Genomic DNA, 16,982 nt, shown 5'->3' with positions numbered 1-16,982 from the left:
GACCAGCCTGGCCAACATGGTAAAACCCAGTCACTACTAAAAATACAAAAGTTAGCTGGGCGTAGTGGTGGGTACCTATAATCCCAGCACTTTGGGAGGCCAAGGCGGCCAGATTACCCGAGGTCAGGAGTTTGAGACCAGTCTGGCCAACATGGTGAAACCCCATCTCTACTAAAAATACAAAAATTAGCCTGGTGAGGTGGCGGGGTGCCTAATCCCAACTACTCAGGAGGCTGAGGCAAGAGAATCACACTTGAACAGGGGAGGCTGAGGTTGCAGTGAGCTGAGACCATGCCACTGCACTCCAGCCTGGGTGACAGAGCGAGACTCCATCTCCAAAAAAGCAAAACAAAACAAAATACAGCAAGACACAGTAGCACATACCTATAGTCCCAGCCACTTGGGAGGCTGAGGCAGAAAAGTGCTTGAGCCTAGGATTTCGAGGCTGCAGTGAGCTACTGCACTCTAGCCTGGGTGACAGGGTCAGACCCTATTTTTAAAAAAAAACAAAACTGAAGCAAAACTCCAGCACACATTGTAAGTGCTAACTGAGCGCAGCGCCACTCTGGGACATTGTGCAGAGCATACGAAGCGAGGCTCTCCATTCAGCAGATGTGAGTGTGCTGATGCGTCACCAGGAAGTGCCGCTGGGGTGGACTCTTCCATCTTCTGATTCGTGCTGCCCAGACAGCCACCTTCAGAGGGGTGCAGGGATGTCCTCTCCAGATCCCACATTTCCTCCATCAAATGCATCCAAGCAGAAAATTCCAGTGTGGCTCTGGAGTCACTGGAACTCTCAGATTATTGGTGACAGTGTAAATTGGCACAATCACTTTGGAAAACTGCATGGGGGTGTCCATTAAAGCTGAAAGCTGGTAGTGGCTGTCACTGTGACCTGGGGGGGAGGGCTAGGAAGGGGTATGAGGGGCTGCTGGAGTTCTGGTCACATTTTGTTTCTTGAGCTGGGTACTGGGGGACTCTGTTTATGAAAATTCATTAGGGTGTACGCTTATGATTTGTGTGTGTTACTGTATGTACATTGTATTTCACTGGAAAATTAAAACAAAAAAAGATGATAAAGCTCTAAAGAAAATTTTCAGTTACACATTCGTCCTAGAGCCCTCTGGGTCACGCTAGTAACTAAAGCTCTACTGAGAACTTGACTTATAGTCTTTGTCCATAAATGTTAATTTATCGAATCAATTAGTTGTTTATGTTTTGGTTGAGGGGGCAGGGGGCTTGTTTTCCAGTGGGTTTTCTGTAGGCTGGGACGTACTTCATGGTGATGAAGGTGTGGCTTTGTTGCCACCTGGTGGCTCTCAGTATGATTACAGTGTTAGAAAAAACGACAGCAGCTCTTTCCTACCTGAAAGATGCTCACAGCTATTAATAGGAGGTCCTTGAAAGTCCCCAATTCCAAGTCTTCTAATTGTCAAGCCTCTTATTCACCTAGAAGTTTTCTGACCCTTACTTGGCTACACTGATGGAGCGTTCACTGCTTAACTAGGGGTCCAAGTCCATTGTTGGACATCTTTCACTGTAATGAATTCTTTATATAAAGTAAACAGTTGCCTGCCTTGAATTGTGTACCCACTGGTCCTGGCTGTGCCCGAGGACATGCAAGTACATCCATTTCCTACAAGTGTGTCTTTCAGATGTTGGGGGCAGCAGTTCATGTCGTCTCTTAGGGCTAAAAGTCCATAGTTCCCCTGACACATAGTTCCTTTGTGTCTCCACCCAAATCTCATCTCAAATTGTAATCCCCACGTGGAGGGAGGCACCTGGTGGGAAACAATTGGATCATGAGGGTGGTTTCACCGATGCTGTTCTCGCGATAGTGAGGGAGTTCTCACGAGATCTGATGGTTTATAAGTGGCAGTTTCCCCTTCGCTCGTCCTCTCGCTCTCTCTCCTGCCTCAAGGTAAGACGTGCCTGCTTCCCCTCACCTGCTGCCATGATTGTAAGTTTCCTGAGGCCTCCCCAGCCATTCAGAACTACGAGCCAATTAAACCTCTTTATGAATTACAAGGCCTCAGTATTGTCTTTATAGCAGTGTGAGAACGGACTAAAACACCCCCAGATTCCATCCTGTGACCTAGTTTCAAGTCTGTTTATCCTTCTGGCTGCTCACCACTCTTGTACTCACATTCATGTGTGGCCCTCTTCAGGTGTGGCCCTCAGAGCTGACCTTGGCTTTCCTGCACTTGTCTGGTTACGACTGTTGGTGCCACAGCCACGTTGTTCTCTAGGCCAGGTAAGAGCTGCGGCCTCTGTTTACACAGGTGGTGACTGGAGCCTAATTCCTCATTCAGTCCGACTTCTCCTGCTGCTTGGAGCCAGACTGGGATCAAAAAGGTCCTGGAAGAAGCTGGGTATGGTGGTGAGTGCTCATACTCCCAGCTACTTGGGAGGCTGGAGCGGGAGGCTCACTTGAATCTAGGAGTTTGAATCCAACCTGGACAATATAGCAAGACCCCATCTCTTTTTTTTTTTTTTTTTTTTGAGACAGAGTCTTACTCTTTTGCCCAGGCTGGAGTGCAGTGGTGGGATCTTGGCTCACTGCAACCTCTGCCTCCCGGGTTCAAGTGATTCTCGTGCCTCAGCCTCCCAAGAAGCTGGGACTACAGGTGTGCACCGCCATGCCCAACTAATTTTTGTATTTTTAGTAGAGATGGGGGTTTCACCATGTTGGTCAGGCTGGTCTCAAACTTCTGACCTCAAGTGATCTGCCCACCTCGGCCTTCCAAAGTGATGGGATTACAAGTGTGAGCCACTGCACCCAGCCAAGACCCATCTCTTAAAAGAAAAAAAAAAAAGCTTTTGGAATTGTCCATTGTGGCAAATGTGGAAGCAGGCCAGTCAGCAGATTCCCAGGGCAGTGGGGAGACAGAAATGCTGATGAGAATGCCTGGCTTGGTGGCTCACTGCTGTGATACCAGCACTTTGGGAAGCTGAGGTGGGCAGATCACCTAAGGTCAGGAGTTCGAGACCAGCCTAACCAACATGGGGAAACCCCGCTTGAACCGGAGGTGGAGGTTGCAGTGAGCTAAGACCGTGCCGTTGCACTCCAGCCTTAGCAACAAGAGTGAAACTCCGTCTCAAAAAAAAAAAAAAGAAATGCTGATGAGGACAATCCTAGTTGGCCAAGTGTCAGGTGTTGAGCATGAGGCCATGGGGAAGATCAGAGACAGTTACTCACAGCACACTTCAGCTAGCAGTGTCCTCTTCGAGCCTGTCAGAATCCTGCAGGAAGCCATGCTGAGGTCCCCTCTCAGATCTTTCCTGAAGCTGGTGCATGCAGGATTCTGGCCTGGCCAAGCTGTGGCTTGTAGACCTTTTACTCATCATTGGTTCCACATGCTGTCATCTGGGCAGATGTAAGTGGAAGCACGTTCCTGATCGCCTCGGGCGGGGTGGAGGGGGGGAGGGCGTGTGCTTTTCACTGCAGCCCTTATCCTGGCAGCAGAAGCTGCCTACATGGTGCCCCTCTAATGTCACAGGCAGGAGAAGCCGAGCAACTCTGCCACATGGCAGAGGTACAGAATGCATCTCCTAGGAGAGTGAGGGGAAACAAGTTGTTTTCAGGCACCTCAACTAGCCTGGGCACAGTGCTCATCTCAGGACGCATAACCAGGATGAGACAGGCCAGGGTGGGCCATCCAAAAATCGCAGTCCTAAGGCAGGGGTCTCAGGCATTGGCGAGCACCGTTGAAACACAGATACATGGGTCCCGTTGTCAGCGTCGGGCTCCCTGGGTGCATTCAGGGCCTGGGGACCTGCGTGTTATAATCCTCCTGCAGAGCCGAGAGGTAGATGCTCCGGGGACCACACTAGGAAAGGCAGAACTGAAGAGACAGAAAGCAGATCAGTAGCCGCCCGGGCTGGCGACTGACTGCCGAGAGGCAGGAAGGAGTGAGGGAAATGTTCCACATCATGATTATTGCAATGTCAATGAGTTTACTGTATGTAAATCATGTATCAATAAAGATGATAAAAAATAAAACTGGCCGGGAGCCATGGCTCACGCTTGTAATCCCAGCACTTCAGGAGGCCGAGGTGGGCGTATCACCTGAGGTCAGGAGTTTGAGACCAGCCTGGACAACATGGTGAAACCCACGTCTCTACTAAAAATACAGAAGCTATCCAGGCATGGCTCCTGTAGTCCCAGCTACTCTGGTGGCTGAGGCACGAGAATTGCTTGAACCTGGGAGGTGGAGGTTGCAGCAAGCTGAGATCATGACACTGTACTCCAACCTGGGTGACAAGAGCAAAACTCCATCTCAAAAAAAAAAAAAAAGAAAGGAAAAAAAAAAGCTAAGAAGGTCATCATGTGTTTTGGGCCTCCCTTTTCATTTCTAGAGAACCTGGTTAAGCCTCTTTCATCCTGCCCTAAGGCCCGGCACAGTGGGTCATGCCTATACTCCCAGCACTTTGGGAGGCTGAGGTGGGTGGATCACTTGAGGTCAGTAGTTTGAGATCAGCCTGGCTAAACATGGTGAAATCCCCTTCTACTAAGAATACAAAAGGGCATGGTGGTGCACACCTGTAATCCCAGCTACTCCAGAGGCTGAGGCAGGACAATCTCTTGAATCTGGGAGGTGGAGGCTGCAGTGAACCAAGATCATGCCACAGCACTCCAGCCTGGGCAACGGAGAGAGACTGTTCCCCCACCCTAGGCAGATGCTAGAACTTCCTTGACATCTGAACAAAAATGAAAATTGGGACCTCCAGGCCTGAAGGAGGCGCTGTCTCCTGCAGTGTCTCAGTGTCGACAGACCATTTAGAGAACCCACTTTGTGCCACAGGCACCCTATGGGGAAGATGGTTGGGAGTAGAGCCATGTGTCCCTTAAAGATGGTGTGGGGGCCGGGCGCGGTGGCTCACGCCTGTAATCCCAGCACTCTGGGAGGCCGAGGCAGGTGGATCACAAGGTCAAGAGATCAAGACCATCCTGGTCAACATGGTGAAACCCCGTCTCTACTAAAAATACAAAAAATTAGCTGGGCATGGTGGCGCATGCCTGTAATCCCAGCTACTCAGGAGGCTGAGGCAGGAGAATTGCCTGAACCCAGGAGGCGGAGGTTGCGGTGAGCCGAGATCGCGCCATTGCACTCCAGCCTGGGTAACAAGAGGGAAACTCCATCTTAAAAAAAAAAAAAAAAAAAAAAAAGATGGTGTGGGAAAAGTTGCATTAGGTGATTTTTTCAACTCTGTGTTAACATCATGGAGTCCACTATACATCCCTAGATGGGATAGCCTCCCACACACCTAGGCTGGATGGTGCAGCCTACCGCCCCTAGGCTACAAACTACAGCATACAACTGACCCCATACCATAGGCGATGGTAACACAGTGGGAAGTGTCTGTGTATGAATGATGGCAGACTGGCCAGCCCCAGAATTGAGGCTTAGCTCAGGATAGTTCTTGTCTTTGTCCAGGAAAGAATTCAAGGGTGAGCCGGTGGTGTTAGCAACTTTTATTGAAGCAGGGTACAGCAGCCTCAGAGAAACCGCCACAGGAATGTGCACAGAATAGCAGCTTAGGGCCAGGGCAGTTCTGCACTCATATTGACATTCACTTTTTATTTTGAGATGGTCTCGCTGTGTCACACAGGCTGGAGTGCATGGGCACAATCTCGACTCATTGCAAACTCTGCCTCCCCGGTTCAAGCGATTCTTCCTCCTCAGCTTCTGGAGTGGCTGGAATTACAGGCGCCTGCCACCACACCTGGCTACTTTTTGTATTTTTAATAGAGATGGGGTTTCACCATGTTGGCCAGGCTGGTCTCAAACTCCTGACCTCAGGTGATCCTCCCGCCTTTCAAAGTGCTGGGGTTACAGGCGTGAGCCACCACAAATTAAGCGGTGGTTTGTGCAGAAATATCTAGAAAAAGAGCAGTAACTTCTGGGTAAATGGGTCATTGCCATCGGAAGGGGTGATAATGTCTAGGTGTTGCCATGGCAACAGTAAACTGACAGGGTACTGGTGGGTGTGTCTTGCAGAGCATGCTTCTATCTCTTCCCTGTTTCAGCTAGTCATCAATCTGGCCTGGTGTCCAAGCTCCACCTCTGGAGTCCAGTCCCATCTCCGACCTTATCTAAATGTAGAAAAGTATGGTGAAAATACAGTTATAATCTTATGGGTCGATCTTTGTATAAGTGGCCCCTCCTTGACCCACTCACAGTCATGTGGCTCATGGTCATGACTGTATCTGGAGATAACTGCTTGAGTCTGGTTCCCTCATCTGCTAGCTTTATGACCCTGGACAAACTTCATAACCTCCTCGTGCCTCAGTTTCCTTGACTGTAAAATTGAGAAAGTAATGGTACCTGTCTCAAAGAGTTGTGCAAAAATTTTAGGAAGTTATTTCATTGTAAAGCACTTAGAATGGCAGCTAGCATACAGAGGCATGAAGTGAGCGTTCACAATTATTATTTAATAAATGCAACTTCCATCCATGCTGTTTCCCCCCTCTAATTTTGCCATGGAGATCATTTTTACAGAGAGCTCTTAGTTCTCCATCTTTTATGACAGGATGATTCTGGTCCCATTCCAGCCATCTTCATGGATAGATGATTCCCTGGGATGGCGACATGGGAGGTAGGAGCTGGACTTGGAGCAGAAAGAGCTGGAAGGTTGGGGTGCAGCCTCGGTCTGGGACAGTTTCACTCTGTGGTGAAGACAGGCTCGAATCCCCTCCCCCCAGGACTCTCTCTTTTTATTTTATTTAGTTATTTGAGATAGGGTTTTGCTCTGTCACCCAGGCTGGAGTTCAGTGGCATGAACATGGCTCACTGCAGCCTTCATCTCCTGGGCTCAAGAGATCTTCCCACCTCAGCCTCCTGAGTAGCTGAGACCACAGGCATGAGCCACCACACCTGGCTAAGTTTTTGATTTTTTTTCTTTTTTTGTAGAGACAGGGTTTTGCCATTTTGCACATGCTGCTCTCGAACTCCTGGACTCAAGTGATTCACCTGCCTTGGCCTCCCAAAGTGCTGGGATTATAGATGTGAGCCACCATGCCTGATGCAGGACCTTTCCTTGAGCACTCCGGCCCTTGCTAATTCCTAGCAGGCTGGGGTTCTGCTTGCTTTACCTCTATGAGCCCCTCAGGCTACACCTCAGAAAAATGGGATGAAGCTGGCTTCCAGGGGGGTGGTCAGGATAAAGTGAGAGGGCAGGAAGAACTCTTGATGCTTGTCTTTGAGTTTTTCCGGAGGCAGCCTCTGAGACAAGATTCTCAGTGTTATTTTACAAGTGATTGATTTGGAAGGTCATCCCAGGAAGCACCAGTAGAAGATATGAGACAGGGAATGGAAGGAAGTTAGTGAATGTGTTAGTGGGATGAAGACAACCCGGAGCAGCTGGAGCTTCATGCCTCTGCGAACTCTGGGAGACGGTGCAAAACACACCTTGGACAGAGGGGAGAGGATGGCCTTCTCCCAGCCAAGCAGGGAGGAGGCTGAGTGTTCATATGTTAACCGCCCAGCTGTCCTTGGTTGAAGCTTGCTTCCAGGAGTGTTCACTCTGGCATTTCCTGCTTGCTTGATTGGCTGAATCTTCTTCCGCAGCCAGAAATTAAGAAGCCCCAGGGCTTGGAGGCAGGTGTTCCCAGCAAGCCTTCGGCTTGTGAAGGTGAGTTCTGAGAGGGCAAGAGTGCAAATTCCATCTGCTACGGGCGGTCGGCTCCAGGTAAGAACTAGTTAATGTAGTCGGGCGTGGTGGCTCACGCCTGTAATCCCAGCACTTTGGGAGGCCAAGGCGGGCAGATCACCTGAGGTCAGCAGTTTGAGACCAGCCTGACCGACATGGAGAAACCCCATCTCTACTAAAAATATAAAAATTAGCTGGGTGTGGTGGTGCATGCCTGTAATCCCAGCTACTCGGGAGGCTGAAGTAGGAGAATCGCTTGAACCTGGGAGGTGGAGATTGCAGTGAGCTGAGATCGCACCACTGCACTCCAGCCTGGGAGACAGAGCAAGACTCCATCTCAAAAAAAAAAAAAAAAGAACTATGTAACGTAGTTGGGCGTGGTGGCGCAGGCCTGCTAATCCCAGCACTTCAGGAGGCCAAGGTGGGAGGATCGCTTGAGCCCGGGACTTTGAGACCAGCTTGGGCAACACAGCAAAACCTCATCTCTACCAAAAATTAAAAAAAGAAAATTAGCTGGGCATGGTGGTGGGTACCTGTAGTTTCAGCTATGTGGGAGGATGGCTTGAGCCCAGGAGTTCAAGGCTGCAGTTAGCTAGGATTGTGGCATTGTACAGCCTGGACAACAGCAAGAACCTGTCTCTTAAAAACAAAAAACTGGCCGGGTGCGGTGGCTCATGCCTGTAATCCCAGCACTTTGGGAGGCTGAGATGGGCGGATCACGAGGTCAAGAGATTGAGACCATCTTGACCAACATGGTGAAACCCCGTCTCTACTAAAAATACAAAAATTAGATGGGCGTGGTGGTGCATGCCTGTAGTCCCAGCTACTTGGGAGGCTGAGGCAGGAGAATTGCTTGAACCCGGGAAGGGGAGGTTGCAGTGAGCGGAGATCACGTCACTGCACTCCAGCCTGGCACCTGGCAACAGAGTGAGACTGTCTCAAAAACAAACAAAAAAGTGTAGATTTGAGCATCACCTGTTTCACAAGGGTAGAGAAAAAGATGAAGTTAAAGTAGCTTCTTGTGAACAGGCCACTTTTGTCATGTGGCGCATTCCATCTAATTTCAGCTCTTCCTTCAGAGGTGAACCTGCCCTCCCACAAAGGCTGACTAATAAAACCAACAGGCCCGGGCGTGGTGGCTCATGCCTGTAATCCCAGCACTTTGGGAGGCCAAGGCGGGCGGATCACCTGAGGTCAGGACTTCGAGAGCAGCCAGCCTGACCAATATGATGAAACCCTGTCTCTACTAAAAATATAAAAACTAGCCAGGTGTGGTGGCATGTGCCTGTAATCCCAGCTACTAGGGAGGCTGAGGCAGGATAATTGCTTGAACCCAGGAGGCAGAGGTTGCAGGAGCTGAGATTGCACCATTGCACTCCAGCCTGGGCAACAAGAGCAAAACTCTGTCTCAGAAACAAAATAAACAAACAATAAAAACAACAGAAGATCATGACACTGACCTCAGATTTTGGATGACCTCACGAATGCCTGTTCACCACAGTGAAAGGTCTTCTGGTTCCCAGAGGAGAAGGGCACCTGTGCAGGGCTGGGGACCAGACCAAGTTCAGCTCTCTAAGACAACGTGGTAGATGTCAGGTGGTTGGGGAGTAGAGTCCACGGGGATAGCCCAGTGGCCCACTGCTGATGGGGGTTGTGAGCTGTTTCAGAAGTGAATGCCAATGTTTCAAAACATTGGCCACCAACATTTTTGATGTGGTTTGGAGCCGTGGGAGGCTTTGGAATGATCAGCTTTATACCAGCAATGGGACAAGACATCTCCTGTCTTTGAGCCTCATTCTTCAGCTGTAGAATAGACATCGTCGTGGAATACTTTACAGAGTTGAGTTGAGAAGTAAATGTGGTGGTACATCGTCAGTGCCTGGCATGGTGTAGACCAGGAGTTGGCAAACGTTTCCTGTAAAGGGCCAGGCAGTCAATATTTCAGCTTTGTGAGGCACATGGGCTCTGCTGCACCTACTCAAATTTGTAGCATTAAAGCTACTATAGGCAATATATTCATCTTAGAAAAACAGATACTGGCTGGGTATGGTGGCTCACGCCTGTGATCCCAGCACTTTGGGAGGCCGAGGCAGGCAGATCACCTGAGGTCAGGAGTTTGAGACCAGCCTGGCCAAAATGGTGACACTCTGTCTCTACTAAAAATACAAAAATTAGCCAGGTGTGGTCATGGCATCTGTATTCCCAGTTACCCAGGAGGCTGAGGCAGAAGAATCACTTGAACTGGGAGGTGGAGGTTGCAGTGAGCTGAGATCGTGCCACTGCTGCCTGGGCAACAGAGTGAGACTGTCTCAAAACAAAAAACAAACTACAAACAGATACTGACCCTCTGTATAGGGAATGGGTAGAAATGGGAAGAATTGGGGAGATTTTATCACTTCCTCCTGAAAGGAGGAAATGTTTCTTACCTATCTTTGTGTGCTTCGGGCCAGCATGGGGCCTAGGACATGTAGGTGCTCAAGAAACCTTTACTGAAGGGAGAAAAACAACCGATAGCATGAAGAAGAGAATGGTGTTTGGAATCAAACAGACCTGTGTCCAAATCAATTTATTCTCTATGTGGTCTGGGCTAAGCCCCTCCTTTTCTCTGAAGTCTTCATCTATAAAATGAGTTTAAGAATCACACCTATTGCATAAATTTGTTGTGTGGGTATAAATGGGCAAAAAGTGTGCATGTTGAAAAATATTTTTAAAAAAGAAAACATGAATCAAGGCTCTTCCTTCCATGGTTTTTAACTCATGGCTCTTAACCCATAGTTCCTCTGGTTTAAGGGGCATTTTTGTCTCCTCCAACCTCCTTTGTACAACTGGCCTTCTCTGGCCTTTCTTGGACTCTGGAAGGAAGTGGGGGAGGGCATCTCTGCTGGAGGGAGGAGTGGTTGTCTGTAATAGAGGGTGGCAGGAGAGTCAAGCTTCCTGTTCTGAATTCAGGGCCAGGCAGGCAGTAACTGCAGACAATCAGTTTTTGCCTCAAGGGCTCAGTGTTGGCTGTAAAGAATTAATGGCCAAGAAAGGCGTCTACCAATTATTTTTCCACTCAAGGTGCAGAGATTACAGAAACACAGCCAAGCCCATTTCAGATCCAGGCCTCCTAGCACTGGCTGGCAATTACACCTCTACAGACCTCCATCCCAGGGGAGTGCTGGGAGTCAGGGGTCTCTCCTTAGAGGGTATGCTCAGACTTCCAAGTATGAGCTGAACATTTTATCTTTCCACAGAGAAGAGGGAGAAAAAGGGAGGACACATAGGTCTTTTGGTTTCAGTTGTCCTAAAAGCAGGCCCTCAGACAAGGAATCAAGTGCATGCAGTGGTCTTGGGAAGTCACTGGGGGAAACATCATTAGCAGGGGAGGGAAGTGAGATGGGGAAGGGACAGAGCATACGGGTATGTTATCGAATCAGTTACACTGTGGACAACTGGAGCTTCATCTCACCTGGACTCTGGGAAATGGTGCAACATAAATATCTCAAAATGATCCCATCTGAGGGGTGAGGGAACTGGGGTATTTATACATCAACTCCTGTGGATCAGTAGTTGAAGTGTTACTCGTGGAGGATGTCCAGGTTCTTGGTGTCTTAAATAAAGAATTGGACAAAGCACACAAACAAAGCAAGGAAAGAATGAAGCAACAAAAGCAGAGATTTATTGAAAATGAAAGTACCCTCCACAGTGTGGGAGCGGACCCTGGATAGGAATCTTCTCCAGTCCAAATCCTCCCTAGAGGTTTCCCATTGGCCGCTTGGTGTTCATCTCCTGTAAATGAAGTAGTGGTCCCAATGAGAGGCCCAAGCGAAGTTACAAAGTTACATTACTATGCAAACGTCTGATTGGTTGCTTTTTGCAACCGATTGCAAATTGGGTACTTTCAATTTCCCATCTGCCCTGCAGAAAAGGTCGGGGTTTGCAAAGGGAGTATCCTCTGGTCCTTTTGTTACTTAAGCATGGAGAGTTAGGGTTTTCTTTTCAATTTAATTCTAGGAAGTCATCACGAAAGAGCCTTAGGTTCCCTGCCTCCAGACCCTATTTCCCTGTGTCAGAAGGCTGCTGGGCTGGTGGGGGGAGGGGTGAGGGTTGTTAATTACCCAGCACTTTCAGCGTCTGTCACTTGGTGGCCAAGAGAGTCCTGAGGCAGGAAATGAAGGTGATGGCAGCTACCGTGCCCTGAAATGGTTAGACCTAGGGAACAAGCCAGGTACCCACAGAATCTGCTACAACACAGGTGAAAGGTCAACTCTGGTCCAGGGGCTTCACATCTGAGATCTTTTATTTATTTATTTATTTATTTGAGACGGAGTCTTGCTCTGTCGCCCGGCTGGAGCACAGTGGCGCAGTCTGGGCTCACGGCAACCTCCGCCTCCCAGGTTCAGGCGATTCTTCTGCCTCAGCCTCCCAAGTAGCTGGTACTACAGGTGCGTGCCAAATGCCTGGCTAATTTTTGTATTTTTAGTAGAGACGGGGTTTCACCATGTTGGCCAGGTTGGTCTCGATCTTTTGACCTCGTCATCCACTCGCCTCGGCCTCCCAAAGTGCTGGGATTACAGGCGTGAGCCACTGTGCCCAGCCTATTTATTAATTTTTTATTTATTTAGAGACGGAGTCTTGCTCTGTTGCCCAGGTGCAGGCTGAAGTGCTGTGAGGCAACCTTGGCTCGCTGCAGGCCCTGTCTCCCAGATTCAATCAATTCTCCTGCTTCAGCCTCCCAAGTAGCTGGGATTACAGGCACCTGCCACTATGCCCTGCTAATTTTTGTATTTTTAATTTTGTATTTTTAGTAGAGACAGGGTTTCGCCATGTCAGCCAGGCTGGTCTCCAGCTCCTGCCCGCCTCGACCTCCCAGAGTGCTGGGATTACAGGCGTGAGCCACCATGCTCAGCCCTGAGATCTCATTTAATCCCCACGTATATCCAAGGCTGAATCTTAGTTAACCTGCTTTCCAAAGACGTTTTCCTCCGGGCTGGACCTGGGGAGGTGAGTGAAGCTCTCATCCTAGGTGCAAGATGTGAGGGGGCACCAGAAAACACAGCCATCAAATAATATTTTAATGCAATATTTAAAAGGAATAAATGAATGCCAAAAAAAAAAAATCCATGGTGAGCAAAAGATCAAACATTTTAATCAAGACAGGATCAGTAACAGTGCTGTGCTGAGACATATTGAAGCCTGAGACAAAAGGAAAAACCAGTAACCTTGATCTTGTTCTTCATGGATTTTTTTTTTGCATTCATTTTGATTTTTTTAAAAAAATTATTGCATTAAAACATTAATTAGGCAGGTTCAGTGGCTCACACCTGTAATCCCAGCACTTTGGGAGGCTGAGGTGGGAGGATTACCGGAGGTCAGGAGTTCAAGACCAGCCTGACCAACATGGTGAAACCCTGTCTTAAAAAAACCAAAACAAACAAAGAAAAACCCCCCAAACCAAAAAACATTAATTATCTTGATTAATGATTTTTGGGGGCACAGCCTTATATTTGGTGCCCGAGGCAAGTACCCTACTTGCTCACCCTAGTCCTGGCCCTGCTCCCTCCCCAATCTTCCCCGTCTTACTGCGCAGCGCTTGGTCCCCCTAGCTGCTCAGGTTAGAACTCTAGGGTCCCCTTGGGTACCCCTCTTTCCCTCCCCTCTCCCTGCTGTACCATTTCTGGACTTTCAGGTCCACCTCTTAAGCATCTCTCAAATGTGTCTTCTTTTTTTAAATTCTCCATTGCTACAACCAAACAAGGCTCTGTAAGGGCCTCATTCATGGCTTCCTTTGGACAGACAGGAACAGCTTCTTGGATTCTCCTGCAAGCTCTGGTGTGTCCATTACCATCAGTGCCTCCAGCAGACATGAGGGTGGCTGTTTGGCCCTCTGATCCACCTCTCAGTCCCCCCACATCTGCGTGAGCTCTTGTTTCAGTATGAAATCTTATTCCCACAGTGCTTGTAGAGGCTCTGTTTTGGTGACTACCCCCGATGGATACCCCGAGCCTGCAACCACCTCTCTGCTACCTGGGCCGCTCCTTGGGTACCTGGAGGCGGGTCTCAGAGCTGCAACGAAGCAAAACCCCTTCTGATTTCTCCTTATTCTCTCACCTTCTGGGATTTCTTTCTTTTCTTTTTTCTTTTTTTTTTTTTTTTGAGACTGTCTTGCTTTGTTGCCTAGGCTGGAGTGCAGTGGCATGATCTTGGCTCACTGCAGCCTCCACCTCCCAGGTTAAAGTGATCCTCCTGCCTCAGCCTCCTGAGTAGCTGGGACTACAGGTGTGCACCACAATGTCTGGCTAATTTTTGTATGTTTTGTAGAGAGGGGGTTTCATCATGTCAGACAGGCTGGTCTCGAACTCCTGACCTTGAGTGATCCTCCCACCTTGGCCTCCCAAAGTGCTGGGATTACAGGCGTGAGCCACCATACCCGGCCCTGGATTTCCATTTTCTTTCCTCTCCACACTGGGGTAAGGGTTGAGGGAGGTGGGGTACTGAATCCCTGAGAGTCTCAGGCAGTGTCTTTCTCCTGGTTGCATTTTCTCTAAATCTCCCTGCCTTCTTGGTTCCACCTCCAGGCCTGGAAGAGATCACCTTCTTCTGAGCTCGTTTATTGAATCCCATCCCATGACTACTTATAATATAGGCCAGAGCTCAGACCTCCCAGTTTTGCCTTTGCTATGGAAAGAGAAGTTTTTGAAATTAAGAACCTCTCCCTATTCTCCACCAGGCTAGGTTTTAAGACTATGGTTTCTGAACAGACGCAAAGCTAAATGATGGCCTCTTTATTTCAGGTGGGGTCTGCACTCCTCTTGATTTAATGCTGCTGGGTGTAGGGGAAAGAAGAGATGAAGAGCATTGTGAGTCACAGGGATGAAAAGTAGATGGATCTATTTGATAGTTTCGAAAATATTATCCCCTTTACACAGTCAAATGGGTCCCAAAGTTCTCATACCTTAGCTCATCTCCTGGGCAATGATTATTTCTGGAGAGTTCTGGCAAATTCCGTGTGTTTCCTCCCCACATTGCGGCCATATTTTCTCACCTCTCAGAGCCCATCTCCTCTTGGGCACACCAATGGCTCCTTGGCTCACTTATTTAAGTTCTGAATAGATAAAGAAGTTCCGGGCCGGGCGCGGTGGCTCACGCCTGTAATCCCAGCACTTTGGGAGGCCGAGGCGGGTGGATCACGAGGTCAAGAGACCGAGACCATCCCGGTCAACATGGTGAAACCCCGTCTCTACCAAAAATACAAAAAATTAGCTGGGCACGGTGGCGCGTGCCTGTAATCCCAGCTACTCAGGAGGCTGAGGCAGGAGAATTGCCTGAAACCAGGAGGCGGAGGTTGCGGTGAGCCGAGAACACGCCATTGCACTCCAGCCTGGGTAACGAGAGCGAAACTCCGTCTCAAAAAAAAAAAAGGGAAAAAAAAAAAAAAAAAAAAAAAAGATAAAGAAGTTCCATGAATCACTGATGGTGAAATCTAGATGTCGGGCAGGCACTTCACCAAGGAAAAGGGAGACCCGATTCCAATCCTGGACTTGGCTGGATCTAATAAAGTTCCCGAGTGGAGAATGGGAAAAGGGTGCCCCGAAGTGTGTTGTTGGAAGGATGAAATCAGATAATACGTGTGTAGTGAAGCTTCACGTAGCAGCTGGCGCAGAGAATTTACTCAGGGTCTGTTTCTGCCCCTCTTTGTCCACCTTCTGCCATTCTCTGCTTTCTGAGATGAGTCTCACTGTTTTGGAATTCTGGGCTTCCCTAAGCAGAGCTTAGTTTGTTCACCTGCTCTTGGGTGAATCCAGCTCTCGGGCACCAGTCCACTGGACTGTTGTTGAACAGTGCAGTGCGTAAGTGGGCAGCTGCTAATCAAATGACTAATTATTAGTGTGACATTGTCAGCACATAGCCAGCTGTGTTGGTCCTCCAGTCCCATGCGCTGAGGATTTCTCCAATGCCATTTGCTCTTCATTACTGTACACATACATGCACACACTCACATCTTGGATCCTGGGCCCTGGCATCTGGAAATCTTGGGTCAGCAGAGGTGACGGGGTAAGGGAGGTGAGTGGGGGAGCACAGGAGAGACCAGAAGTCCTTCTAGGTACCTACAGCTGCCCCTCATCCCCACCCTCTGATATGGTTTGTCTGTGTCCCTACCCAAATCTCACCTTGAATTGTAATAATCCCCACATGTCAAGGGCGGGGCCAAGTGAAGATAATTGAATCATGGGAGCAGTTTCCCCCATACTGTTCTCATGGTAGTGAGCGAGTCTCACGAGATCTGATAGTTTTATAAATGCGAGTTCCCCTGCACAAGCTCTCTTGCCTGCTGCCATGTGAGACCTGACTTTGTTCTTCATTCGCCTTCTGCCATGATTGTGAGGCCTCCCCAGCCATGTGGAACTGTGAGTCAATCAAACCTCTTTCCTTTATAAATTACTCATTTTTGGGTATGTCTTTTTTGTTGTTGCATATTGGCCAGGCTTGTCTCAAACTCATGACCTCAAGTGATCCGCCCACCTAGGCCTCCCAAAGTGCTGGGATGACAGGCATGAGCCACTGCACCTGGCCAGGTATGTCTTTATTAGCAGTGTGAGAACAGATTAATACACCCACCTTAGCCACTCACCTGCCCAGCCCTCATAGCCTGGGGTTTCTTTTTTGTCACACCTATTTTGAGTCAAAATGTCTCAAATGTCCCACACATCTGTCTGAGTACAAACAGATGAGTGGGACATAGTCCTATAAAGCTCAGTGTGGCATGGGCTCTGCTGATCTCTTTACTCCTCAGTCCTGAATTGCCCTCTTCCCTCTGTCCTTGTGCTCCAGTCACAATAATCTCTCTCTCTCAATTTTTTTTTTTTGAGATGGGATCTTACTCTGTTGCCCAGGCTGGAGTGCAGCGGCTCAATCCTACCTCACTGCAGCCTTGAACTCAAGCTCAAGCAATCCTCCCTCCTCAGCCTCCTGAGTAGCTGGGACTACAGGCACACACCACCGTGCACAGCTAATTTTTACCTTTTTTGTAGAGATGGAAGGTCTCACTCTGTTGCCCAGGCTCAAGTCCCTGGCCTCAAGCAATCCTCCCACCTTGGCTTCACAAAGTGCTGAGATTACAGGCATGAGTCAGTACACCAGGCCACAATAACCTCTTTTTGGTGACTAGAAAACACCAAACTTGTTCCTGCTCAGAGCCTCATCACCGGCCCTGCTGGCCCCACTGTGTCCACGCCTATTCTCTCCTCTTCCTGTGGCTGGCTTCACATCCTCAGCTCTTAGCTTACATACCCCTTCTTCAGAGAAGTCTTCCCTGATTATCCTCTCTAAAGTGGACCCTACGGAGA

The sequence above is a fragment of the Aotus nancymaae genome, unplaced genomic scaffold, assembly GCF_030222135.1.
Source record: "Aotus nancymaae isolate 86718 unplaced genomic scaffold, 86718_ANA_hifiasm-v0.15.2.pri h1tg000029l, whole genome shotgun sequence".
NCBI classification, from domain to species: Eukaryota; Metazoa; Chordata; class Mammalia; order Primates; family Aotidae; genus Aotus; species Aotus nancymaae.
The sequence above is the reverse complement of the archived record's forward strand: the minus strand, read 5'-3'. Positions refer to the sequence as shown.